The following is a 16,277-nucleotide window of genomic DNA, read 5'->3' as shown; positions in this document are numbered from 1 at the left end:
GATAACCAAACTGTAGCCAAGCAGCCTACTCACGCCTTATAAAATTCTCATCAGTCTTTCCATTGTGTACCAGCCTAGTCTGCTGTAACTAGCTCTGACGTCATAAATGTTGCGCAATACTTTAAAAATCAAGTAAATAACCTGAAACGGTTCTAGCATGTCAGGAGTAATACTAAATCAATATGTGTTGAATGTCAGTTCGATAACTTTAACCATTTTCGATATTTGGACGTTTTTCTGTAAAAATCATTGGCGCAACAGAAAAGAGCTGGAGACCAAAATTTTTATTTAGATTCCTTTTTCATAATAATTTAATAGAAACAGTCTTCTGGATCTCACAAATTAAGATTTTAGTTGAAATTCAATATTTTCTGGTTTTTGTCTTAAAAATTAAGGAAGCAAGATAGATTAAGTAGGCTAATAAATAAGGCTAGGATGTTTATATTTAAGTAGAGTGGAGATCCGCTATAATCATAAAGATGTGAAAAATTTCAATTGAACAACTATAAAACTATAGCTATAGCGTATCTCCAAAGGGCAAGTTCAGAGCTCGTCTACTGCGTGTAGTGTAATTAAATTAATTCTCTCGCCCAAAATATTTTACTTAGCCACGTCAGACTTTCCTTATGATTACTTGCCTGTGTGCTGAATGCACATTTAAATTGAGAGCTTCATCGGCCATCAGCAAAAGAAGCTATGATTTATTCAATGACTTAAAGTGGTGCATTACTAGCCCAGTGGCTAGTTGGGAAAGCCAATTTGATCAGGCGTTCCCTTAGCCGTCCGCACCGCGGCTATATATATAAGAACGCTGCGTGAGGAAGCAAGGCCCCAGTTCCCTCCAGACGCAGATTAGCACACCATCTGCGCCGGGAGTCGCGTCGCGTCGCGTCGGTATCATTGCTATAAACAGCCTCGGATGCCGTATTAAGTTAATCGGGATACGCGTAACCATGAAATCGTTTTCGAGTGAAGTGTTAATTCTGGGATGACTTTAATAATCTACCTTCAGTCTGCGTATGTCGTATTTTCGCGTGCCGCCGCGGGACAGACATTCTACCATTATTTAGCATGGCGTTTGATGAACATTATCATCAAATTATGGCGAGCATTCACTTATACATTTAATTTGAACAGTTATAGTTGTATCAGTGCATTAGACTCTGAACTGCTCTGGTAGTTGGATTGTGTGGATTTTTTTTTTTCATCTGTGACTTTCAGAATATATCGAACGTTTTTTCACGATCGTTTTTGATTATGAATCCCAGACAATCTCCTAATTCCTCAGAGCTATAAGCTGTAGCTATAAGTGTATTTCTCAGATGAAGTGGCCCCTGGGAATTCTAATTACAGGCTTCACGTTTTGCTAATCACTTTCTGGTAGCCAATATTGTAGTTAGAGAGCCAGTATTGAGAATGGCAAAAGACAGCATAAATAATAGGAACATTTATATAACAATTAATTCCACCTGCCGCCCCACATATGGTTAAACGGCAGGGAAAAGCATATTTTCTTTTCTACATAACATTCTACGTTTAAACAACAGAATAAATTCCAACCAGCCGCCCCACATATGCTGCATCGGCCGGGAAAGAAACTGAGTAATAGTGAAAGTAATTTTTAAATATTCGAATTCGGGAGTGAAATGCGACACGCAACTGAGTGAAAGAACAATGATAGTGTTACGTGTGCATGTGGACGACGCAATTGGATTAACAACGCATCTGGATTGACGGAGCTGACACTGAGTGTAGCGGCGCTGTCGGCATCGCGAGAAGCCAGTTTCGCCTCACCGCAGTCGTCCGCCGGAGCAACCAGAGCCGCGCCTGCAGTTGCGGGCCTCGGAAACACACAGCAGCCATGGTAGTGCCGTCTGCAGTTCAGAGCGCCGCGTCGCATCAGAAATCCTGGTACGTCGCGCCGGCAACGCCATACGTCGTGCAGAAGGAACTAAGTTAAGTGAAAAGCTGTTAAAAATTTTACTAACCTGCACTAAAAGACTGTCGGCGATGGAACCGCCAGAAGAAACTGAGGTTAAACTTAAATCAGAACCTATGTCTGTTAAGGGAACTGTAAATCCAGACAACGGTTCAAGTGTAAATATGCATGAAAATAGTAATATTAAAGTGAAATATGAAGTATTGTCTCCTGACAGTAGTGTGAAAAGGGGCAATGATTCAATAATAGAGACCCCTGTAGTAAAGCAGAAAGCAGAAATTGTTAATTTATTGGGTGATAGTTTATCTGATGAATTAAAAACGGAACAGTCATCAGAGGTGGTAGAGTTTAAACAGGAGAAGTTAGATATGACTGATCAATCAGAAGTTTCATTTAGTTTTGATGATTCTGGTGTTGGAGCTAGTTTTTCGTCACCTGAGTGTGATAAAAAGCCAGCTAGTGAGCAACCCAAAGACACTGGGGCTATTGATTTAAATGTTATATTACAAGCAATAGCTGCCAGTAATGCAAAAATGTCAGCCAGTAATGCTAGAATGACAGCTGAATTAAAGTCTGAAATAAGTGAACAGGTCAAAAGCAGTAATGCTGAATTAAAATCTGATGTAATTGAGGTAAATAACAGGATTGTGGCCAGCCAAACCAATTTTAATAAACGGTTTGAGGCAATGGACAATAAATTAGAATCCAAAAAACTGAATTAGAAACTTCCTTCAAGGCTAGTTGCAATAAGTTGAAAGAGGATCTGGACAGTTTGAATTATAAAATTGATTACAACCATGAGGATATTAAGAAAAAGGTTGCTCAACAATTTTCTGAAATGTATAAAACAGTGAAATCCGAAGTTGCTGAGGTTCGCAAAGACTTCCAAATGGAAGATGCGAAGCTGGAGCACAAGTTAACAGAAAAGATCGAGGCGGAATCTGAACTGTGCTCTGATAGGTTTAAAGATGTTAATATAAAAGTAAACATATGTCAAGCAGAAGTAAATGCAATCAAAACAGACACTACTCATATTGTGCAAAGAGTAGATAATGTTGAAATGAGAGTAGAAAATATTAGTACCAACATTGCTAACATTGAGAATAAAGTAGCTTCAGTAACTTCTGGTAAAGGTAGTATGCAACAAGTTGTAGCTGCAAACGCCGCTTTTATCGGGTGTCGGCAGTTCTTGCGGTTCGATCCAGATAAAAGTATCCACCCGCTAGATTTCTGGAACGATTTTGAAGATGTGATTCCACCAACTTGGTCTGAACGAGAGAAAATCTCATTTATTAGAAGTCATTTAGCAGGTGACGCCATGCGTTGGTCAGCTGATGTTATGTTAAAGTGTAAAACATTAGCGGAATTTAAAACAGCTTTCATTAATGAGTATTGGTCTAGTAATTAGCACAATGAAGTGTTGAGAGAATTTTGGAGTGGAAAACGCTTCAATGCAGGCAAGGAATCTATAAAAGAGTTTGCTAGGTCATGGATCTCACGTTTGTCACATTTGGCCGAAAAGCTAAAACCTGAAATGATAATACTAGGTCTTGAAGCCAAACTGCCGTGGTATTGGCAAACTAGAATTATATCTGCCCCTAGAGACAATCTTGATCGTTTCATTGAGTATTTGGAACGTGTAGAGCGTGTTGCTGCCAATGAGGAGCAAGCACGTAATAACAGAAATGCTAATAACACTAATTTTAAGACCGAGCAGAATGGCAATGTAAACATCAGAACAGTAGGTGTTCGCCATCCTAAGAGAGGAAGGAATTGGAGAAATAATTATCAGAACGAACAATGGCATCCAAATGATAGTAATTTCGTTCAGAACAAAATTGTGCGGGTAAACAACAGTGTGGAAAGCAATGCTGTGCCAGTTAATTATAATGGAAATAAAGCAAGCAGTAGTAGGTCGAGGCAGGAGAACTAGTTCCCGTCTATGAGGACACTGGCGCTCACCAGGCGGTTAATTTTCCTAAGCCAGTAGTTACAGTAATTGGTAAGACAGATCAGAATACTCAGACTAAACATGTGGATGAGGGGTCGGTACCATCTAAGGATACAGCAGAAATATTAGATCGCTCACAGTATTTGATAGATACCGTGTTAGAGAAGCTTTCTAAGTGGGAAGAGAAAGAGAAGGCGCAGCAGTGTAACAGTAGGGAAGAGCTACAAAATACTGAATTGTCAGGTGAAGAAGCAGAAGAAATTCATGCTTATATTTACAATGAGGATGATGTGCTCTTATCTAAAGTGCCTGTGCAGGATGTTGATACTGTAATAATAGATTTAGGACAGGAGGTAAGTGAGAATGTAGAGGGTAGCCTGTTGGGGGTCGATGAACCCAGTATCTGTGACCAGTTGTCACTTGAGAAGGAACCCGACGATAGTAGTGAAAGTGGTTTAGCTGTAACTAGTGTTATGCCCGGTCTGGAGGCGCAGAATCGCTCAGACTACAGTAATTTGGGTCATGTTCAGCAAACTAAGTGTAATGAAGTCGTGCGGTGTTTCGATTTGAAATTAATAGACCGACTGGAAAAGGCAGCTGAAAATGTAATTCAGGAAAACCCTACACACTTTGACTTAAATGTAATGAAGACAGATGTCGATCACTTTAGTTGGAGACAAATCCAAAAGGAACTATTGGATGAATTTGAGGAACCACCTGTACAACCTAGAATAAGCCACCCTATAATAGTAGTGAATATGTTGGGTACCGATGTACGTTGTCTCTTAGACAGTGGAAGTGAGGCGAGTGCGATATCTCAGTCCTTCTTTGATGTGTTACCTGGTAAAGACAAGCTTACAGTAATGAGGGTATCAGGACTGAGAATAATTGGTGCTACTGGCAAGGTGTCAAAAACGGTAACGCAAGAAGCTTTGCTGCCCTTTAACATTAATGGTAACCTAATTGATCATCCATGCTTAATTGTAAATAATCTCAGTATTGAGGTTTTAATTGGCATAGATTTCTTGTCGAAATATCAGGGTGTTGTTGACTTTGAAAGAAGCCAGTTAAAAATGGTCTTGCCGATAACCGGAGTAATTACAGTAGCTTTTAGTGATAAACATGTAGTAACTAATGATGAAACTTGGGAACTGCCTATACGAGTTCTGAAAAATAGGAGATATTGGGACGAAGGTGTTAATCTTAGTAAATACCAAGGACCTTTCAGGATCATAGAAAAACCACATGCTAATGCATATAGGTTAGAGTACCCTAAAAGTAAAAAGCTATTAGGTCTCAGGAACGTGATCGACCTAAAGAAGTTCATAGGTAGTGATTGAATTCAGTAGAGAAGAGGTTGTTCTGTAACCTCTACACAGTGTGGCAGCTGTGCAGTCCCAGCTGTGTGAGATCTTCTTCCCTTTTCAGGTCTCACTCATTCTTCATCTTTCCTATCCACCAAAATTTCGGCCCTTACTCTCAAACACATTAAATTTTCTGAAACTTAGAAATTCTATAGGGAGGAGGTTGTTCTGCAATCTCTACACAGTGTGGCAGCTGTGCAGTCCCAGCTGTGTGAGATCTTCTTTCCTTTTCCGGTTTCACTCATTCTTCATCTTTCCCATCTACCATAGTTTCGACTCCTACTTTGCAATACAAAAATTTTCCGCCATGGCTATCAAGCCATGAGTTCTGTAACCATTTTATCCACCGATTAGTGAAGAAAATACCTAATGTGACAAACCTAACAGTGACATAAACAATAGAGAAGTATGACGTAATTAAGATACAAATGTATTTGAGTGACAAATATGTATAGAACCCTGGTAATAGTAAGTACAAAGTAGTTGTTTTATTGGAAATGGCCCACCAACAGTATATTTAAAAAAGATATACAAATTCGTGTACAAGCAGGATATGAAGTGGCTGTGAAACCTATTGTATGCATTAGAGCTAACTAATAAATATTAAGAGAGAGTGCTTAGTGTTATGAAAATATGCAGATAAGTTGTAAGAATGAACGCACTTTGTGTAGCAAGGAATGGCAGTGTAATAGAATTGAACAGTGTTTGTGGTTGAGACGTGAAGGACACGTCCCTGAAGTATTTATAAGGTTGGAGATGGCCATTATTTTGGTGTTGGGTGTGCGGTGACACACCTACAGGTATTGAGGTTATGAGTTGGAGGCGTGAATGCGACCATAGGTACCCTTATGTTAGATGAGACAGAGCAGCTCATGGTGTCCTATAGGTTTAAGGAATTTAGCATTACGCTCGTCCATAATTACTTGATGCACTTTAGTGGTAGGTCGAGAGAGACTACCTGTGGTTTCAGCGTCCGATCGAGTGGAAATGGATTGGCACGTGAGCAAACTGATCAGCTGCAATACACTATAGATATGAAATAAATGTGCTATCCTGTGCTTTAAATGTTAATAGAGTGAGTGTTAAATAAGTACATACACTAGCAACATAATTGAGTAACATAATGGCAGACGTGAAACATTATTTATAGCTCAGCATAAATACACTTCGATGAAGTAAGTACATAATTGCAGATGTGGAACTGACACAGCAGCAGGGGACCAATAAGTGGATTTAGTAGTCAACTAAACGTAGTGTGTTTTGAACACTCAGAACTGTACTATTACCACAAGTTACTCACATGTACAAAGAAGCTGAGAAGACAACTACTAATCAAATATACTCATACTATCTCCAAGAATAAGGTAATCGAAGATCAGTCAGCTAAGTAAATAAAATACAGATTTATCAGGAATGTACCGAGCATTGGTTCAGTGTTCCGGCCCAGAAATAATAAATTGAAATTGAATAGAATTTATGATTGTATGCCTTGAGCATAAATTTTCTCTAGTACGTGACTAACGGCGTTTTGAGCCATTTGTTTACCGATTTTATGACAGTTAAGTAACCGCGAGAGTAAAATTGAAAAAGTTCTGTTAACTTTGTTCCAGTAACATATTGAAAGATAAAATGTATATATCCCCATTTCATTGTGACGCACCCTTAAATATTAAGTGAACAGAGTCTGAGGCACTCTCTTTGTTTGTTCTACAGGACAAACCAGATAATAGCAGCCTGGTAGCTGCGTGAAAGCGAGGAGTGACTTGGACACAACTCACAGTGACCCCTCCCCTTTCTCCATGTAATTTAGAGTGAACGAGAAGGACGCACACCGTAGCAACTTCCCCTCCTCTACCCTTGTGAATGGAAGTGTAGAACGCCAGCCAAAGCGGCTACAACCACGTGTGCAAAAATGAAATTGTCATGAGTTCTGAAATTCTCTTTCAGGTTTAGAAAAGACTGCTAAGATATAATCATCTGTTTATGTATCATGAATAACTGTGTTATTTTCTTTGAATTTGTGTATATAAAAATGTATTTAATGGATTTAAGATTTTCATAATTTTACATATTTTTATGTGTTAGTTTGTCTAAGGCAATATGTATGCCAAAGTGTTTCATTGATTTTGCTTAAATTTTGAGAGATAATAGTGCTTAAGAGGCAGTGAACGTGCCAGTAATTTAAAAAAATTAAGTAGGTAATCAGTTTTCCTTTTAATATTTCTATATGTTTACATTTCAATTTTAAATTTTCATAGGGAGTTAAGCTGTACTCTTGCTTCCCTTTTTGTAATTAATTTTTTTTTCATTCATTAACATTCAAAAAAAATTTTAAGCAGAGGGTGATGTAGGGAAGCAACCTACTCACGCCTTATAAAATTCTCATCAGTCTTTCCATTGTGTACCAGCCTAGTCCGCTGTAACTAGCTCTGACGTCATAAATGTTGCACAATACTTTAAAAATCAAGTAAATAACCTGAAACGGTTCTAGCATGTCAGGAGTAATACTAAATCAATATGTGTTGAATGTCAGTTCGATAACTTTAACCATTTTCGAAATTTGGACGTTTTTCTGTAAAAATCATTGGCGCAACAGAAAAGAGCTAGAGACCTAAAAAATTTTATTTAGATTCCTTTTTCATAATAATTTAATAGAAACAGTCTTCTGGATCTCACAAATTAAGATTTTAGTTGAAATTCAATATTTTCTGGTTTTTGTCTTAAAAATTAAGGAAGCAAGATAGGTTAGGTAGGCTAATAAATAAGGCTAGGATGTTTATATTTAAGTAGAATGGAGATCCGCTATAATCATAAAGATGTGAAAAATTTCAATTGAATAACTATAAAACTATAACGATAGCGTATCTCCAAAGGGTAGGTTCAGAGCTCGTCTACTGCGTGTAGTGTAATTAAATTAATTCTCTCGCCCAAAATATTTTACTTAGCCACGTCAGACTTTTGTTATGATTACTTACCTGTGTGCTGAATGCACATTTAAATTGAGAGCTTCATCGGCCATCAGCAAAAGAAGCTATGATTTATTCGATGACTTAAAGTGGTGCATTACTAGCCCAGCGGCTAGTTGGGAGAGCCAATTTGATCAGGCGTTCCCTTAGCCGTCCGCACCGCGGCTTTATATGTAAGAACGCTGCGCGAGGAAGTAAGGCCCCAGTTCTCTCCAGATGCAGATTAGTACACCATCTGTGCCGGGAGTCGCGTCGCGTCGCGTCGGTATCATTGCTATAAACAGCCTCGGATGTCGTATTAAGTTAATCGGGATACGCGTAACCATGAAATCGTTTTCGAGTGAAGTGTTAATTCTGGGATGACTTTAATAATCTACCTTCAGTCTGCGTATGTCGTATTTTCGCGTGCCGCCGCGGGACAGACATTCTACCATTATTTAGCGTGGCGTTTGATGAACATTATCATCAAATTATGGCGAGCATTCACTTATCATTTAATTTGAACAGTTATAGTTGTATCAGCGCATTAGACTCTGAACTGCTCTGGTAGTTGGATTGTGTGGATTTTTTTTTTTTTTTCATCTGTAACTTTCAGAATATATCGAACGTTTTTTCACGATCGTTTTTGATTATGAATCCCAGACAATCTCCTAATTCCTCAGAGCTATAAGCTGTAGCTGTAAGTGTATTTCTCAGATGAAGTGGCCACTAGGAATTCTAATTACAGGCTTCACGTTTTGCTAATCACTTTCTGGATGCCAATATTGTAGTTAGAGAGGCAGTGTTGAGAACGGCAAAAGACAGCATAAATAATAGGAACATTTATATAACAATTAATTCCACCTGCCGCCCCACATATGGTTAAACAGCAGGGAAAAGTATCTTTTCTTTCCTACATAACATTCTACGTTTAAACAACAGAATAAATTCCAACCCACCGCCCCACAAAACCTACTTCAGAATAACAGTAGCTACCGTCTTTCCATAGTGGACACCGTCAAGCTAAAATTACAAATCCATAAATTATAGTCAGACTGTAAAACTTATCTGGCACTGCCTCGGCCCCACTTCGTGACTGCATGCGGCACCCACGAGTGCTGTACTAGAACTTGAGCTTTGAGCATAATTGACCTATGTCGGTCAATAGTTTTTAAGTGTGAAGCGATGTTCGCCAAGTCACACTTTAGAATATTTCCGCTGTCATTCCCTAAGTTGAATGGCAGTGGTCTCCAGGCCCGAATTATGATGGCAGTGGTCCACACATAGTTTTTTACAGTATGTGTGTGGATCACCTCCATGGAGGCAAATTGAGTACCCCATTGCCGCCACATTTCCCATACTTTAGTGTTTTCTACAACTCATAACCATAAATTCGCCAAGAAGCTCAATCAGGCACATGTATCAGTTTTTGACTTGATTCTAGACCATTTCAGCTCAAATAAACTAATCTTGAATAATGACCATCTATTTTATATGGCCCGTATTGCCGGATGTTACAGATTAAATATAGACTTGTTCCTAAGTTCAATCATGACTATTTGTGTGCTAAGTCAATAAGATGTTCATGCATTGTAACCATAGCTAAGCAGGTGCTTAACAATTACGTCTTAAAAACTTCTATACCTAGTCGTAATAATGACGATGTTGGCTATATACGATCCTTCCCACTCCTAAGTTCCTTTTAGGCGATTAAACTTCGTGCTTAAGCACAAAAATTTTCCTAGATAGGCCATACCTTGTAAGCATATATCTTCCTCATATCATGACCAATGAATACTTCATAAATGTTAAGACACTCGATCTAACTACATTCTGCACAGGTTAACATACAGTGTGTTACAAAAAGCTACGGCCAAACTTTCAGGAAACATTCCTCACACACAAAGAAAGAAAATATGTTATGTGGACACGTGTCCGGAAATGCTTACATTCCTTGTTAAAGCTCATTTTATTACTTCTCTTCAAATCACATTAATCATGGAATGGAAACGCACAGCAACAAAACGTACCAGCGTGACTTCAAACACTTTGTTACAGGAAATGTTCAAAATGTCCTCCGTTAGCGAGGATACATGCATCCACCCTCCATCGCATGGAATCCCTGATGCACTGATGCAGCCCTGGAGAATGGCGTATTGTATCACAGCCGTTCACAATACGAGCACGAAGAGTCTCTACATTTGGTACCGGGGTTGCGTAGACAAGAGCTTTCAAATGCCCCCATAAATGAAAGTCAAGAGGGGTGAGGTCAGGAGAGCGTGGAGGCCACGGAATTGGTCCGCCTCTACCAATCCATCGGTCACCGAATCTGCTGTTGAGAAGCGTACGAACACTTCGACTGAAATGTGCAGGAGCTCCATCGTGCATGAACCACATGTTGTTTCGTACTTGTAAAGGCACATGTTCTAGCAGCACAGGTAGAGTATCCCGTATGAAATCATGGCGGTGAATCGAGGAAGTACAGTACATACGAAACTAAAATGAGCTCTAACATGGAAATTAAGCGTTTCCGGAGACATGTCCTCATAACATCTTTTCTTTATTTGTGTGTGAGGAATGTTTCCTGAAAGTTTGACCGCATCTTTTTGTAACACCCTGTATAAGCCCTTTTCCTCCGCTATACCTTCTATTTCACTTTACTAGTAAATTCAACGTCAGGAGTTAGGTTCACGTCTTGTCCCAACAAGTAACTATCATATAGTTTATGTGCAGGCGCAAGGTATTATGTCCACCTAGGCGGGCCTCGTGACGTTACGGTCAGTTCTAGAACAGCACCCGTGGCTGCCGCATCGTAGTCGCGACGTGGGGCCGAGGCAGTGCCAGATAAGTTTTACACTCTGACGATAAATTATGGATTTGTAGTTTTAGCTTGACGATGTCCACTACGGTCAAACGGTAGTTATTGTTATTCTGCAGAAGGTTGGGTTATCCCGACTGAAACCTAGGTAAAATCTAGGCAAACATTGAAACTGAGGCTGTTAATTATTAAAATTAAAAAAATGATAAATTGTCATCGTTTGATTCTGTCGTAATTCAGGATACTTAAGTCTGGTAAATAGTGTTTCGACAAGTGTACCAGGCGTGTCTCTGCAAAAGCATGGCCCCCAGGTCCCCTAACTTGAACCAGTTGGATTCCTTCGAATCAGGAAATTTGTGACTTTTGCCGTTTGCATCTCTGCTGGAAGTGCCAATGAACTCTGGGAGTCGACTGTGGATAGTTGTCAGTGCATTCGGGAAACGCCTGGATCGATACGTGAACGTGGCATTCATGCAGGCTCGGGCATAAACCTGTGGGCTGGAATTGTGGGAGGAGCGCTTCTGGGTCCTTACCTATTGCTGGACTAGTTGAATGCTGAATGCTCCCTTCTATCGTAAGTTTCTTTGCAATATTTTGCCGATGCAATAGAAAACGTTCCATATGGTGTTCGAGGACTACAGCTATGGTTTCCGCATGATGTCGCACCGCCACGCTTTGGAATGAATAACTATTTAAATGAAGAATTTACAGGGAAATGGATTGGTCGAGTAGGTCCTACGTTCCGGCCTCCATGTTCCCCGGACCTTAACCCACTAGATTTTTATTTGTACGTACACTTAAACGAACAAGTTTGTAGTAGTCCACCCATGGATGTAAGCTACCTAATAGCTCGCTTACATGACGATAACGGATGCGGGCGTTTTGTGTACAGTGCAGCAAAACGTGTTCCAGCGAATGGCGAAGTGTTGGCAAATGCGAGGTTGTCGCTTTGAACATCTTCTCTGAAGTGGACGTTGTTCGTACGCGTACGTACTGTCTCTGTGAAGATAAACCTGGACATGAAACGTGCGTAGCATAATGTGCAATAGAGCGTAGCCTACCTATTGTGTTTTTTTGTACCTCATTGGATACAGACGATGTTACTGTATGCAATATTATTTTCCATTTTCTTTACTTGTGTCATTTACGAAACAAAGTGGTCTTTACGTCTGCCAGAAATTCGTGTTATGTCTTAAAGTTTAAATAAAGGCAACAATAACAGAAAGAATTCCACAAGACACAGCATTGTGGGAGTGTAAACTGGATACAATTTGATGCTTTAACTGGGAGAAAGGAATGTTTGGCCCGAAAGCGACTCGAACTTCGGCGAGTCTGCATATCCGTTCCCCACGGCACTGCCTCTTCTCACTAACACAAAAATAACCGCATTCGGTTCACAGTTGATTACGCTAGTTTTTTTCTTTTTAAATGGAACACGAACCCTGGATCTCCTACTTACATAGCAGACACTCCATCCGACTGAACCATTTTTTTGTCTTTGTTGAGAAGGGAAAACAATAAAATCATAATAGGGTTTCGACCACGGGACACAAAATTGAAAAGCCTCATCGCTAACCATGTTTTTTTTCCTCCAAAGCACTTATTTAACCCTGCAGTGCATGAATTTCACTGCAGTGGACAACTTATAATGGTCAATTTTCTGGCGGTTTCAGCCATGAGGCTGCAAATGCATGCAGGACACAACACCAGTAGCGAGTGCCCACTGCAGTGAACTGTGTGCATTTGCAGCCTCAGGACTGATTGAAAATGCCAAAGAAGTGACCGTTAACAGCTGTCCACTGTAGTGGACACTACGTGCCACAGGGTTAAGGCAATCAATTAAAATAAAACAGCCGGCCGTTGTGGCCGTGCGGTTCTAGGCGCTTCAGTCTGGAACCGCGTGACCGCTACGGTCGCTGGTTCGAATCCTGCCTCGAGCATGGATGTGTGTGATGTCCTTAGGTTAGTTACGTTTAAGTAGTTCTAAGTTCTAGGGGACTGATGACCACAGATGTCAAGTCCCATAGTGCTCAGAGCCATCTGAACCATTTTTTGAAAATAAAACAAAAGAAGTCATTTCGACAAAAAGAAAAGGGTTAAATCAGAAAAACGTATGTGAAGGAATATGGCGTTAACTTTAACGTGCCCACACCTTCTTTCCTCCGTCACTTCTACATCGTGGATCATTTAAATCCAAACAAGAGTGTCCACAAGAAAAGGGGGAGGTGTGAAATCATCCAACTCCTTGTCGATGAAAAACAAGATACAGCATATTAGAAAAAAGCTCACGACAACGGGGCATTCTGAGCCACGTCCAATGGGCTGTGGCCATATATTGGGAAAAGGCACTCGGATCTGCGTCATATCCACTCACCATCACGTAGTGGACATAATGTCCAACGTGCCACATGACGGCATTGTTCTTCGATCGGGGAAAGAAGGTTGAATCGGGACGCACGAGAATCTCTCCCGAGATAGCCGCCTCCGACGTCCTGAGGAGAAAAGCCAGTTGTCGGCAAAGCCATCTCCAATGGCCACGACCGCAGGAGATCAACCGATGATATAATGTATCAGTTTCATGGCAACGATTGCAACGGTCCGTCACATTAAGACCAATACGAAAAAGTCGTACGTTGGTAGGTACAATATTATGAACAACTTGGTACCACGAGGACACCACTTCCATCGAGAAACTCGGGAGGCTAATGTTGGACCAAACAATCTTCCAATTGGTTTCTGGCGACAGGGCAGGGACACGGGGAGTACTATGAGGAATTGGCCAGCGGCGTAACAGCATTTTTAGGGAGAGATTCACTTGGGAAAGGATATTTGCTCCTAAATAACCGACTTCAAGAAAAAATTCCTTAACGTGCCGTAGTTTATAACTAATCCTACCAATATCTACTGGAGGTGTTAAACTCGCCGGTCGGATACAGGCATGAAGGCGAGCTGTAAGCGACTGGGGGGGCGCGTTGACATGTAAAAACGGTGCGACGGTTGAATAATGCAGAAGGCTTAACCCGAATGTCAGGTAGGCCCAAACTTCCCTGCAGACGGGGCCGCGCCATGACCCCATAACGCACGCGAAATGTAGAGTTGCCAGATAAACCTGCCAGTTAAACTTTGCAACTTGCGCTACATCATCGCAGGAAGTGGAAAGATTTGTGCAATAAAATAAGCCTTACTTAACACATACTTGTCCCAGGCCCGGACCTTATGAAGAAGGAGGGAGGGAGCGACGCTCGTGTTCAATGATCGCTCCCTGAATCTTATCCGTGACAGACTTCCAGTTTATCGTAGCCATCTTTAGCGGACAACTGTCAATTATAACACCTAACGATCGATATCGGGTGACCTTCAAAGCCCATGGAATTTCAACAGTGTAAATCCTCGCAAAGTGAGTAACCGACATTTCTAGTCATTAACCCGCGCTCCCGTAAGGCGACAAAAGGCATCGAAAACTTCCTTCAGCAGTGGTATATCATCATGGATAAGGAGAGGAACCATAACGTCATCAGCATATTTACGAATGGTAAACCTTTCTATCCGAAAATTACCTCGAGCAATTAAACAGAGAACCGACTCGTGGAGGTAACATATTGGACCTACTGATAACAAACAGACCCGAACTTTTCGAATCTGTATGTACAGAACAGGGAATCAGTGATCATAAGGCCGTTGCAGCATCCCTGAATATGGAAGTTAATAGGAATATAAAAAAAGGGAGGAAGGTTTATCTGTTTAGCAAGAGTAATAGAAGGCAGATTTCAGACTACCTAACAGATCAAAACGAAAATTTCTGTTCCGACACTGACAATGTTGAGTGTTTATGGAAAAAGTTCAAGGCAATCGTAAAATACGTTTTAGACAGGTACGTGCCGAGTAAAACTGTGAGGGATGGGAAAAACCCACCGTGGTACAACAACAAAGTTAGGAAACTACTGCGAAAGCAAAGAGAGCTCCACTCCAAGTTTAAACGCAGCCAAAACCTGTCAGACAAACAGAAGCTAAACGATGTCAAAGTTAGCGTAAGGAGGGCTATGCGTGAAGCGTTCATTGAATTCGAAAGTAAAATTCTATGTACCGACTTGACAGAAAATCCTAGGAAGTTCTGGTCTTACGTTAAATCAGTAAGTGGCTCGAAACAGCATATCCAGACACTACGGGATGATGATGGCATTGAAACAGAGGATGACACGCGTAAAGCTGAAATGCTAAACACCTTTTTCCAAAGCTGTTTCACAGAGGAAGACCGCACTGCAGTTCCTTCTCTAAATCCTCGCACAAACGAAAAAATGGCTGACATCGAAATAAGTGTCCAAGGAATAGAAAAGCAACTGGAATCACTCAATAGAGGAAAGTCCACTGGACCTGACGGGATACCAATTCGATTCTACACAGAGTACGCGAAAGAACTTGCCCCCCTTCTAACAGCCGTGTACCGCAAGTCTCTAGAGGAACGGAGGGTTCCAAATGATTGGAAAAGAGCACAGATAGTCCCAGTCTTCAAGAAGGGTCGTCGAGCAGATGCGCAAAACTATAGACCTATATCTCTTACGTCGATCTCTTGTAGAATTTTAGAACATGTTTTTTGCTCGCGTATCATGTCATTTCTGGAAACCCAGAATCTACTATGTAGGAATCAACATGGATTCCGGAAACAGCGATCGTGTGAGACCCAACTCGCCTTATTTGTTCATGAGACCCAGAAAATATTAGATACAGGCTCCCAGGTAGATGCTATTTTTCTTGACTTCCGGAAGGCGTTCGATACAGTTCCGCACTGTCGCCTGATAAACAAAGTAAGAGCCTACGGAATATCAGACCAGCTGTGTGGCTGGATTGAAGAGTTTTTAGCAAACAGAACACAGCATGTTGTTATCAATGGAGAGACGTCTACAGACGTTAAAGTAACCTCTGGCGTGCCACAGGGGAGTGTTATGGGACCATTGCTTTTCACAATATATATAAATGACTTAGTAGATAGTGTCGGAAGTTCCATGCGGCTTTTCGCGGATGATGCTGTAGTATACAGAGAAGTTGCTGCATTAGAAAATTGTAGCGAAATACAGGAAGATCTGCAGCGGATAGGCACTTGGTGCAGGGAGTGGCAACTGACCCTTAACATAGACAAATGTAATGTATTGCGAATACATAGAAAGAAGGATCCTTTATTGTATGATTATATGATAGCGGAACAAACACTGGTAGCAGTTACTTCTGTAAAATATCTGGGAGTATGCGTACGGAACGATTTGAA

At 40.8% G+C, this 16,277-nt stretch overlaps 1 protein-coding gene across 1 annotated transcript in view; it reads left to right on the top strand.

Annotated features, from left to right (window-relative positions):
* Positions 1-16,277, top strand: part of LOC124550672 (trypsin 3A1-like) — a 78,276-nt gene that overhangs the window by 40,854 nt on the left and 21,145 nt on the right. The window lies entirely within an intron of this gene.

This window comes from Schistocerca americana, chromosome 9 (assembly GCF_021461395.2).
Source record: "Schistocerca americana isolate TAMUIC-IGC-003095 chromosome 9, iqSchAmer2.1, whole genome shotgun sequence".
Lineage (NCBI taxonomy): Eukaryota > Metazoa > Arthropoda > Insecta > Orthoptera > Acrididae > Schistocerca > Schistocerca americana.
The sequence above is the reverse complement of the archived record's forward strand: the minus strand, read 5'-3'. Positions and strand labels throughout refer to the sequence as shown.